Raw genomic sequence first — 13,852 nt, forward strand, 5'->3', positions numbered from 1 at the left:
GCTAGTGTCCCACTGCCGGCAGGGTTTCGTCGAGTTGAAACAGATATCTCGCGTCGGGGTGTTGAAGTTACCACCGCGTCGCAGCGAGGACTTAGTTTTGGCCCGCGGTCCTTCGATTCGTCGCGGAGAATCGCGAAAGGGACCAACACGAACTATCGCCAGACATGTGCATGGGGTTATTATTATATATTATTTTTTCCTGACGAATTGTTCCTAAAGTGAGCTCCGGGGGTCAAGAATAACCTCTGCCTCAACATCATGAAGAGAAAAATCTTGAGTGCGATAATTGTATGAATTTAGATGGCAACTGTCATCGATCATTAGAAAGTGAGTATGGGAGAACTATAAAATAAAGTAAATAGACACGCGTCATTTTGTTATAAAATTACATGGCGAACGCATTTTATCTTATCCTAAACAGTTATCGTCTCATATATACGGTTAAAAGAGCACTCTGAGTGACCAAATTAAAACGACCTCAACGATTTATTCCTTTACAAGCGACGTCTCCTTCATCGCCCCCGTGGCGAAGTCGGAAGAACACCCGCCCATTATTCATAAGGTTGGTGGTTCGAGAATCCTCCGAGGTACTTTTCTGGTACTTTTTTAGAGTTTTTTCGACTCACCTTAATGTAATCAAATCACACATATAGGTGATTTAACATATTTTGATGAAATAATTTTGTGGTTCATTGGCGTTTTGTCGCGTCAGAAGATGCTGTCTACAATGCAGTGACCAGAGAGGGTTGGTGGGTCAGAGTGCGTCATAGTGAGTGGTGGTTGGTGGGTCGCAGTAGGTCACATGCTGTTAACTCACGACCCACTGACCCACTCCAACTCTAGATTTGACACCACTTAGAAAATGGAAGACCGAAAATTGCATATTCACCACATTTTATTGTTTTTCTTCAGGTGAGGGAAGAACGCGCGAATAGTGTTTGTGATTTTTACTGTCCTCAATGTTTCTCTGTTTTTGTCCCTCTTCTTAAAGAGTTAGTGGGAAAACTGTAAAATTGAGTAAAACGCGTAAAAATAGGAAACAAGGTACTGAGAAAGGTTCGTTAAATTAATTTAAAAAATAATCCAGTGCCCTGAAACAGCAGATTCCAATCAATATAAGTATCTGTCCAATGCCGTACCGTGAAAAATCAGGGCCCGAGGCGAGAGCATATGGCAGCGCCTCCGTACATATGCGTTGTCAATTTAAAGTTGACTTCTCTGGACTATTCTTTCTTTATAATACTTCACTATTTTATCATGACTGAAATCAGAAAGTTTCAGCATTATTACACTGGATCGTAAAAGTGTGTAACTACCGAATTCACTACAGCCCCATTTTTTCCTTCTCCCAGAATAGCGATGTCTTGAGCGTTAGTTTTGTAATGTTGGGGACCCGAGTTCGATTTCGGGTGTGGCAATTCAGTAAATTTTTACAATCTACAAAATTGATACTTCTGATATATAGTAACATGAAAAATATTTAATTTCTCTGGGTCTAAGAGTTGAGATAACTTTCTTTACAGGTGAAACGTCAATAACACAAAATTACGTCATCTGTGTCAACCTTCGTAACTGTCTGGCAAGTAACGCGTTTGGACAAGAATTGATGAACACATAAGGGCTAAACACGTCCTTACTGCTGTAGTATGGGCTAAAAATGACTTCCAAGGAATTGTTCGTAGCTGTGCACAAATTGCTAATAGTGATCGAACTTACAATAGGGATCACTTGTAACGAGAATGATCCTATTTAAGATGTCACATCACCTTTCTACTTAGAAGAAGGGTGCATTACTGTTATTAGCTAACAAATCTTTATATTCCATTTCTTGTCATAAAATGATAATTCTATCTGTAAATCCATAAGCGTAATTATATCATTGCGTTCATTTGTAAATCTAAGAAACATTTGACATACTCTATATCTTTTGTGTTCCTATGAATACCTTCGACTATGTTGGTTTTTCTTTCCTTCTGTGGTAATGATGGTGATAATAATAATAATAATAATAATAATAATAATAATAATAATAATAATAATAATAATGAAGGAATAATATAATTACAATTCTAATTACATAAACATTATCTTCCCATTCAGAAAAATTAATAATTACCACGACGGGATTTGAACCCATGTAGCTGCAATGAGAGTTTCCTGCTTTCACATTTTTTTTTGCAAGAAATCGTCCCAACCAGAGTATTGTTCGCCACTGGAACGTCATGTGCTTTCGACGTATTCCAAACACTACAGGAACACGAACACAGAAATACTGAGGACAATTAAAATGCCGACCATGCTCTTCAGAAGAATTCGAACCCCTAGTGGATTTTGCCTCATGATCAGCAGCCTCATGATCATGTGACCTCAATTTGCCACAAACTCCTCACATGAATATAAGAAAATAAACTAGTAGTTATGGAACATACACATAGAACTGTCTATTTCTACACGTATTGATGCAATTTAAAGAATGTGAAAATAATTTGTGTCTTTTTTTTCTTTGGAAATTAGAAGTTATATTAAAGACGAAATGTAATGTAAATCGGGACTATCCCTGCAACTGATGACCAGCGCCGTAACTTAGATTCTTTTCTGGGGGGCTTTGGTGTGTGAGACCCGGGTTTAATTCCCGGCGGGAGCTCATGTGGTTAGGATTACACGGTAATCAGTAGGTCCACGTCTCATATAGCCTCGCTGCTGAACGGGACGTTAAACTCAAAATCAACTCAACTCTTTTCTGGGGGGGAGCAAGCATTAATAAGCTTATTTGGGCCCCTAGAAAAGTTGATTTCTAATTATTGGTCCCCTTCTCCGACTTTCTCTTAATCTTTGTGGGCCCACCGGAGCCTGTTGGCCCTCCCGCACGGCAAGGTCTGCGTTTCCGTTAGTTACTCCCTGGGCCCATTCCATACATGGCAAAATTATTAAGGGGCAATATTGATAAATCTCAAAGCCATAGGAATAAATATTACTCAAATGTGTGCACGACTCATTTTTGTTCTATTTACCTTTCGTATGCTGTTTTGTTTATGTAATGTAGCTAGGGATGCGCACGAGACGAGTCGAGACAGGATTTTCCTGACAAAATTCGAGTCGAGACACTTCTCTTTTAATAGAAAAATATAATTTTTTCGGTCGAGACATCACTTTTACAGCACATTTTCGAGACGAGACAGCCACAAATCTTGTCTCGTGCGCATCCCTAAATGTAGCGACCCTATTTAATGCTTCATTTCTAATTTCATGTTCCTAGCGTATATGGAGAAAGAAACTTTTGTCTGAAAATGGGCCCCCTCGAACGGCGGGGAGCTTCTCTGGGAGGGCAGTTGCTCCCTGTCCCCACACGTTATGGAGTTGCCGATGGCGTAGCCTCAACTTGAAGAACGTTTCGTGATATTTTCCTCATTGAGGAACGTCTATTTAACTTGTTTTTGAGTTAAACAAGGAAATCTCGAGTAAGTCATTAAGACACTCACACAAGTTGCTTATATTTTTTATTTATATTTTTACTTATATTTTTATTTATATTTTGTTTAAATTTATTTGTTTTCGTTATAGTTGAGTATCTTGTTTATATTTTTCCATGGAACGATTTTAACTAGGTATTAGTTTGGGTTGAAGTTTAAATGGCGCGGCGAGTGAGTGGTTAGCGCATTTAACTTCTATTTGGTGGGCCCGGCTTCCAGTCCCGGCCAGGCTGAAGCTTTTTCAAGTTTTCTTGTTTCAATTTCAATTTTAATGCATACTCAGTGTGACAAGCAAAATCTTCTGTTCTCTAGAAAGAAAAAGATGTTGGAATGAGGAGAATTGGAGAAAGTCTCTCATTGGAGGCAATCATTTACAAAGTTATTTCCAGTAGTTGTTCTAGATTTGATATTTTCAGCTACTTTCAAGCATTTTCTGATTCATATGTGATCAGTGTTTTTTATTTCTTTGAATATACAGTATATAATGAAAAAATACATTACATACACAGCAATAGTGAGATTAACATATGATGACAACACGCTCTGAACCAGAGAGATTGATCTCAGAATGGAGAAATGCTTCGTGCGTCATCTATTCACAATTTTACTTGCATAAAGACTTGACTCAGTGCTACCAACTGCTGTCAGCGCTGAGAAAAGTTACGTGTAAGTTGGGTTGCATCTGTCTAGGCGTTCTCACAACCGCAAAAGACCTGGACCCCAAGTAATGGAATTAGAGCGCTTAGGGAAGGATTACTTTTGTGGCTGGCTGTACATGTTTGACCTTCCGCAGGATATTTGAAAATTTTCTATAGTCCGGAATTTAGAATTTTCCGTTAAAGGTTTATTTTGCTTTCCATTGTCCATGTAACATAGTTTCCGCTTAATGAATGACTTTTACATGTTATGTATTCCAAAATTCATGGAACCGAGAAATATTTCCTTTTAAGACAGTTTTCTGTTTAATAAAGGGTCCGCTGAAGGCAGATTTTACTGTATATTTCATATTCCTACCTCGGGACAAGGAGTAAGATGCCCTGTATTAAAAAAAAGTACGATAAACAGCGTACAAGTGTGTTGTATCTAAAATATGTGGTGCTAATATTAATGCATTATATATATAATTTTTGTTTTTAGTATATTTGGTAATTTCAATGGATTGAAACTCATAAGCTTACAAAGGACCAGATCTTTTTTTGTAAAGTGTACGCTGAAGTCTTTAAAATAATTCTCTAAATGTATGAATAAACGTAGATTTGTGAATTTTTGTTTTCTTTTATTATTGTTGTCCAGTGAAAAGAGTAATGTTGATAAGGTTCTAGCTGCGTTTGCAAGATCAACGAAATAAAGCAAAGTGGATTTCGCAAGTGCATAATGAAACAGCGCAATGGAGTGGTAATGAAACAGCGCGGTGACTCAGTGGTAGAGTGTTCACCTCAGGTGCTTGGGCTCCATGGATCGATCCCAGCTCGCACCGTGTGGACTTTGTTGTGGACAAACACCGTGCATGTGGGTGTTTTCGAGGTTTTCCCGTTCCTTCCCACTTTCTTCATTCCACCATTTTATTCATTTCTCATAATCACCGTCTCTTTTAGCCTAACTGGCATAACTGTTGGACGTAAAACTTACAGATTTCATTTACTAGATAACTATACTTTGGCTTCTAGCATTCCAAACGTATGCATATATATATATATATATATATTGTTATTTCTGGCCTTGTCAGTGAATGTTTCTGCAGCAGAATGATCTTTTTCAAAATAAAAATTGATAAAGAACTATTTACGCGGTTCCATGTCTCAAGAACGGTTGCCAGTCTCAGTATTTTAAGTGTTGAATATGAGAGAGCAAGAGCAAAAGACATAACTAATATAATAGAAATATTTGTAGAAACATGGTAGAAGAGTACACCGCTTCAAATGAACTTTGACATTCAGTAGTTTATTTGCCTTTTTTGGTGAGCATCAATTTTAATTGGGCCGCGGTGGCTCAGTGGTAGAGCGCTCACCTCTGGTGATTGGGGTATCGGGTTCAAACCCTGCTCCCGCCAAGTGAACTTTGTGGTGGACAAACACCGTGTGCGTGGGTTTTCTCGGGGTTCTCCCGTTTCCTCCCACTTTCTTCATTCCACCCTTTCATTCATTTCTCATAATCACCGTCTCCTTTAGCCTAACCGGCATAACCGTGGGACGTAAAACTTAAGATTTCATTTCATTTCATTTCAATTTTAATTGTAATTTAGTTATATTCCATGGTCAAAATGTTAATTATGATTTATGAACTATTGCTTTCTACAGGGTCATAATAGAGTGGGAAGTAAATGGGCATAGGAGGGGGAAGCCGACATTTTGCGTTACGCTACTGTCTGCAACACGCATTGATAATCAAGATTCATACTGACCTCTTGGGTGAACAGTCTTTGCCGATAGTCCGGAACTAGAGAGATGCTTCCCAAGATTATATTCTGTCTTTCTTTTTACACTGTGAAAATGAATATACAACTTCAACCTCTACCATAGCACCGGTTCTTTCCAGGACCATCATCCGAAACAATCGATAAGAAAAGAAATACCTAAACTCAGCCAGCCAAACCAACCCCCTCTCCTCTCATAAAATAAAGAATCCTGTAGCCCAACAGTGCAAACCCAGTTCTCCCTCTCAGCAAGAAGAAACTGCAATCTACCCAACACTACCATTGGCGTACTACAAGACATTCTATCGCAAATGGCCTGAAGTGATATAAATAATGTGTACCTCCAACGCACCTAACAATTCAAAACCAAAATCAGAAATAAAATGAGAACAATAGGGACTCATAAATGAATCTACCTTACCAATGACAATAAAGGATGCCATCTAGTTTTCACCATCCAGGAAGTGTCCGACACCTTTGAAAAAAAAAAAAAAAAAAAAAAAAAAAAACTCAAGAACACCACTCAGTGGTTCTCAGCCAATGTGATGTGAGATTCAAATTTCACTTTTGATTATAGGAATACCATACTTTCTTACATTTAATTTCCAATATATCAAGTTGAAAAATGATTTGTTTTCAATGTTAATAATAAATATGGAAGAAAAACGTAAAAGAAATACTTCTGACTCTTTTGGTCAGGCTGCCACCCAGCTACCACTCCCTGGTGCCATCCCACTACTGCTCGACACGGGGGCTTTTGGCTGCTCGGTCTCCCGCCTGGCTCGGTTCACCCCTCCTTAGCTAAACCTGGTCACCTCGAGCTCCCCCAAGGTACCCATATTGATGCCAAGCTTAATGCGGACGCCTAGTCAACGTGGTGCACTGGACCCCCAACCTCAAATCATCTAATGCTTCCGGCTTCCAAGTACTGTAGCTGGATTACAGGAGTACGCTACGACTCCCAGCCGACAGTAATCCTTCTTGAGCATTGCTTTATGGTCATGTTGCGAACATTTTTCTTTATTTTCTTCACGATTAGTTCTTTCTCTTTTTAACACTAATTTAATAATTCCCCCAATATTGACAAACATGTTAGTCAGACTAAAGATAAACGTACGAATTGACAAAGTTATAATACGTAAATATTTGCAAAAAGAAAGAAAAAACAAAAGAAATCAGAAGCGATTTTATTACCTACTTCCAACCAATGCAAATTGATAGCGGAGGTGTAGCCTAAACGTATCAACTCATGCACAGCTTTCTCATTAATTCCATGGACAGCTGAATCTCTGCTTCCAGTTCCTTAAAGACCTGGATACTTAGTGTGTTTCTGACACACTAGATGTCACTAGTGAAACTTGCTTCAGTCAGGCACGTAGAGGGATTTCGTGAAGGGGGGGGAGTCCGTTACATTGGATACTGTGGTCATCACACCAGAGGCTCGATGATTCTAAACAATTTTACTGGAACATATATTGGTTCGTTTAGTCAGGATTTCGTAACGGGAGGGGGGGGGGGACGTGACATGAAATTCTGAAGGCCAAGGAGATCGATCAATCTCAACTACCTTACTATCAACATATATTGGTTTGTGACAGTGTTGGGCAAATTTCAATTGAATTAACAATTAACAATTAATCTGTAAATTTAATTGTTAATTGCAATTAACAATTGAAGTAAGTAATGGTTAATTGTTAATTGCAATTGGCCATTAATAATGGAGAATCAATTGCAATTAATCAATTGATTGAAAGTAATTGCAGTGGAAAGTAATTGCAATTGAGTTCAGTCATTCAATTGCAATTGAAATTAATTGGCAATTAATTCAATTGCAATTGATTTCCACAGAAATTACTTTCAATTGATTTATCAATTGCAATTGATTTTCACTGATTAATTTTCAACACTGTAGTTCAGAGAGGACGTGGGGTAATGAAAACTTTAGCCATGACCAATTGACTCACCACCCATCGTGACCCACAACCCAACGTGACCCACTCTGACCCACCACGAACCACTCTCACCTACGGTCACCCACAGACCCACCAAAACCCATTGTCATTAACTCTGACCCATGATTCACGCCCTCTTCTCTACTGACTAAAGAGTTTAAACTTGTCATGAAACAAGCCTATGAAATTATCACTCATCGGAATTTCTACGGTCAATCGCTCAAGCACCGCTCTATTATAATAACGGCGGATCTGACCTTTCTAATATAAATAAAATAAAGAGTTTGTTTGTGTCTGTCTGTCTATCTTTGTGCGGCCTGTGGACCAGACGAGTGGACCGAAAGTTTTCAAAGTTGGTCACGGGTAGCTTGGTCTAGGCCCTAGATCAAGACGAAGAGTTTTTGACAAAATTCGAACGACGGTTTCTCAGGGGGGCGTATACCGGGACATGTAAAAGTAGTAGAAAATGACCGATATTAATGTCGATTTCATATTTTTCGCGGTCGCTGAGATCAATGGTGAAACTCCGATCGCATTAACTTCCAAATTCACCCTATTCGGCTGAGGGCCGGGGATCGACGGGTGGGGGGAAGGGAAACCAAAACGTAAAAGTAATCCAAAATGACCGATATTAGTGTCAAATCCATAGTTTTCGCGGTCGCTGAGATCAATGGTAATACTTTCATTAGCGATTATTTTCAAAATTAGCCACCATTGTACGCAGGCCGGGAGTCGCTGGGGTGGGGAATTGCGAGACATGTAAAAATAATTGAAAATGATCGAAATTAGTGTCAAATCCATAGTTTTCGCTGTCGCTGAGATGGTGATACTTCCACAGGCGTTGACTTCCAAATACAGCCCCCATAGGCTGCGGGCCAGAGGCGTTGCTTTTTCAAAATTGGAACCAGAGGATCATAGGGGCTTTTATCGGGTAAAAAGTAGTAGAAAGTATATGTAAAAAGTAGTAGAAAATGGCAGATGTTAGTGTCACATTCATAGTTTTCGCGGTATCGACTGGGGGCCAGAGATTTCTTTTCACAATTCGAACCAAGGGGTTCTGAGGGGTCGTTCACCGGGATATGTAAAAGTAATAGAAAATGACCAATATTTGCGTCGAATCCATATTTATTTGGGTTGCTCAGATGTATAGTGATACCCCCGATAGTGTTTACGTACAAATTCAGCCCCCTCGGCCTTTCCAATGAAAACACATGTACGTTGTTGGATATATATTCACACAAAATATATCCAATTTTAGAAATGTTTCTTAATTGTTCTCTCGTTGTTCAGTTTGTTTACATTGATATTTTATCTGATCCGTGCGAAGAACGGGCATAACAGCTAGTACGAAATGGTAAAGTGTTTGTCATGGACCAAATTACAATGAATTCAATTATATAGATAATTATTATAATTATCATTGATAATTATTTCCTTGTTGAATTATAGATACTTTTCAGTGGAAAAAGAATAAAAGTTGAAAGTCCCGAATCAACGTAAAGTAGACCAACGGAAAGGAAAAATGTATAAAATTTTCCATATAATTAAGCGTACCGCACAAACTTAAAATTTTCATGTAATTAAGCTAAATTTCCATTTTTGTGTCGTTTTGTGCGCCTATTTCCATGTTTTGTGCGTCACCGAAAATGGGTCAATGTTATCCTACAAATATGGCGGAACAAGTTAATGCTGTTCCGTCAAGAACGATTTCGAGGTCGTTTCCTTCACATCATCTTGTGCCTGTTTTCTACCGTTTTGTAAGCCTATTTCCATGTTTTGTGAATCAATGGTAGTGGGTCAAAATGAGCATTCAATGTGGGAAGAAAAATGACCCCCTCTCCCACCAGTATCGAATTTCGAGGTCGCTTTTTTCGCATTGTTTAGTGCATGTTTTGTTCCGTTTCTGAACATATTTTCACGTTTTGTGCGCCACCGAAAGTGAGTCAAAGAGGACCTACAAATATGGCACAAAAAGACATATTCATCCCCCTTTCAAGGCCCATTTTGACCCACTTTCACTGATGCACCAAGCAACACAAATCATTCATTAAAAATATGAAGGAAACGACTTCGACATTCGATGGTGACGGAACAGCTATTCCGCTATACATGTGGACCATTTTGATCCATTTTCGTTGTCGCACTAAAGTGGAAATAGGAGCACAAAACGGTACAAAACAGGCACTATACGATGCGAAAGAAACGACCTTCAAATTCGATAGTGGCGGAACAACGACTCTTTTTTCTCACACCTTGATGGACCATTTTGACGCATGTCTGGTGATGCTCAAAACGTGGAAGTAGGCGAACAGAACGGTACAAAATACACACTAAACGATGTGAAGGAAACGTCCTCCAAATTCGTTGGTGGCGGAACAGCATTAACTTGTTTCGTTATATTCGTAGGTCCATTTTGACCCACTTCCGGTGGCGCACAAAACGTACAAAACAGGCACTAAACGATGCGAAAAAAAAAAACGACCTAGAAATTCGATAGTGGTGGAACAGTGAGCCATTTAACTCCCACTTTAAAGGCCCATTTAACTCACCACGGGTGACGCACAAGACGAGGAAGTAGGCACAGAAAACTTTTAAAAAAATAAGCACTAAACGATGCGAAAGAAACGACCTAGAAATTCGATAGTGGCGGAACAGTGGGTCATTTTCGTCACACTTTGGAGGCCCATTTTGACACAATTGTGGTGAAGCACAAAACGTGGAAATAGGGGCACGAAACGGCACGAAACATTCACTAGTCGGTGCGAAAGGAAGGACTTCAAAATTCGGTAGTGGCAGAGGAGTGGATCATTTTCGTCCCACCTTCGAGGCCCATTTCGATCGTCTTCCAGTGACGCACAAAACGTCGAAATAGGCGCACAAAAGGGTAAGCGATGTGAAATTAACGAATTCGATAGTGGCAGACGAAGGCGCTGATCCTGGGCGCCAAGGGGGCCCGGTTCCCCCCGAAACCCTTGTGGGCCCCGGATTTTATTTATGTATATATAACCTCTGGCATAATTGGAATTCAATTTGTCTTAAAATCTTCATATATGCTTCTTGCATCTGAATGCTTCCCCCCCCAAAGTTACAGAAAAATCGGCGCCCTTGATGGCGGAACTAGGTCATTTTCGTCCCATCTTGGAAGCCCATTTTGACCCACTTCCAGTGACGCCCAAAACGTAAAACCACTCGCTCAAAACGGCAAGAAGCTGGGACTAAACGATGCAAAGGAAGCGATCTCGAAATTCGTTGGTGACGGAACAGTGATTTATTTTTGTCCCACCTTGGGACTCATTTTAACCCACTTCCTATGACGCACAAAACGTGGAAGTAGACGCACAAAACGGCACAAAACGATGTGAAGGAAACGACCTCAAAATTCATTGGTGGCGGAATAGTAGTAACTTGTTCCACCATATTTATAGACCCATTTTGACCCACTTCCGGTGACGCACAAAATGTGGGAATAGGCGCAAAAAGCGACATAAAACACGCACAAATGATGCAAAACAAAGTACTGTACCTTGAAATTCGTTGGCGGCGGAACAAGTTAATGACGCCGTGAACACCAATATAAGTATATACTGTAGTTCTTACCATCAAGGCTCAGAACTGCACGGTCCAATTTTTTAGCCAAACTAGAAACCCAACCGGGATAGTGATGTCTACCGGCTAGACTCGGTTCAACTGAGCGAACAGCTCGAGCTGGCTTGGTTAGAATGAACCATCGACTGGGCTCAATTGAGCCGATGACTTGAGCCGGCTCGGTAGGGACGAGTCATAGACTCGGCTTGATTGGAGCCAATGACTCGAACCATTTCCGTTGAAACGAGTCCATAGGCTGGGTTCGAGTCAGCTCAACTGAGCCGATGGCTCGAACCGGCTCGGTTGGGGTAATCAATCAGCTCGGTTCGGTTCGGCTCGAGCTGGCTCGGTTGACTGATCTGTTGGCTCGGTTCGGCTCGATAAGTGAATGAGCTGTGAGCGAGCCGCTTGATCGTTGACAACCCTAAACCTGGGTCGAGCAGTTTTGAACATGTTTGGCTGGAGTCCTATAACTTTTAACAATTTTTGGCTCGAGCCCGAATATTTACTCCTCCTGAACTCAAACCTAGAACCTCGTGATCAATGTCCTTGCCTCCTGAAGATTTCTTGACGACCGAGATCAACAGTCAACTAATTTTTAGTATTCAGATACAAACCGCCTATACTTCATGTTTATACACGTTGTTATAATAATAATTATAGTAGTAGTAGTAGTAGTATCATCGATAATTATATTGTCTATGTAGGATACTTGAAGAGAGTAGTACTTGGAACTACACAAAGGATTTAGCTCGAATTGGCTCGTTTTGGCTAGACTCGACTTGAAACTCGATCCGAATTCGAGTCGGGTTGGGAAAAAAAAAGAGCATTTAAGTGACTTAGGGATTTTCTCTTTTCTTCCTGAGAAACCGAAAATATTCACTTTTGGCATTTTTCTGTGGGTTTCTTTCCTACTGGAAGTGCCTATAATTATGGAAGGTGTCCCACTTAAATAACATGGGGAAGATTTTTCAGTTCCCCATAAAACTCCAATAAAGTTTGAATTCTTTTATTTTTGGTATTTCGATAAACAATGCTATCGAAAACCTATAAGGATACCAAATTTTAAGATTTTATAACAATTCCAGTTACCTAAAACATCAATTTAATTTCTAAACAAACATCCATTTAAATAGCATGGGGGTTTCTTTATTCTCTCCTTAGATCTCCTAGCAACTAAAAATATTCACTTTTGGCTATTTTTCTATAGGTTAGTTTGTTTCGCCATTTTTTATTTCGCTTAGCTATTTCTGTTTCAGTTTTATATTCTAGCATTGTGATTGAAGGGGATTGGCTGAAGTAGCCTATGGGTAGCCAATCAGCATTCAGGGATTGTTTAGATGTCTCTTATATATAAAATTTGTCACTACCTGTGTATCCATAGTGTCTGATGAAGCCAAAGTGGATAGTTGGCGAAACTGTTACACGTTGATAATTTTTACAATAACCATATTGTTTTGTTGAGCGAGTTATTTAAATCGGATTTAAATACACTAAAAGCAAAGTTTGTATAATGGAAGGCAATCAAGAATGACTAATATTTATGTAATGCCCATGAATTATTAGGATATTTAAACAAATCTTCTTAAGAAGTTTTCAAAAAAAAAAAAAAAAAAAAAAGACTTATTGATGAATGGGTAAAAATGATGACTATATATTATGTGTAACAGACTTTTCTATTTTAAACATAACTATAACTATCTTATACAGAATCACAATCACACAAATTAGGAAATACACAAGAAAAGGGGAATACACAAAGAAGATTATGGATTAAATATATTTATCGTACTATTAACCACAAGCGATCTTTTAGCGAAATCGCATACTGTATGTTGCCTTTGAAAGCTCAAAATCAAGTCCGGTGCATATTAAAACGGCGACGAAGTGTGTCACTACCACTTTAACTTAATTGTAGCACACCCCACCGTGGCAACCAACCGAGTTAGAAATTTCTGCCTGTTTCCGTGTTAAAAGTAACTTCACATGGAATAACTTCTACAATAGTGGCTCACCACAAGAATCTTATACAAATCAGCGTTGCCAGACTCACAGCTCGGAATTATTCCAAAACCTGATCGAAATTATGCTAGATCCTCATAATTACTAATTCAGGAGTTTTAAAAGAAGAAGAAAAAATACGAAGTTGTGACACGATAACGTAACTTAAAATACGCAGAGCGCAAGAATGCGTGGATAGAACTCAATACTTCACGCACTAAAGCTTTAACTCAACTAAACTAGTGCAGTCGTTGACAGACTCAATGGCGTATATATCGTATAAATGAATGCAAAGTGTTTGTTTACATATTTTGAAAGAAAATGACCTCGCAGCATAAATGGAGTTTGGAATTGTCTGCTGGGAGGGGGGGTCTCGGACCTTTCATTTCAGGAATAAAGATGTCATTAAGTCAGAAATAAAGATGGTAAAG

The sequence above is a fragment of the Thermobia domestica genome, chromosome 4 (genome assembly GCF_964235325.1).
Source record: "Thermobia domestica chromosome 4, izTheDome1.hap1.1, whole genome shotgun sequence".
Lineage (NCBI taxonomy): Eukaryota > Metazoa > Arthropoda > Insecta > Zygentoma > Lepismatidae > Thermobia > Thermobia domestica.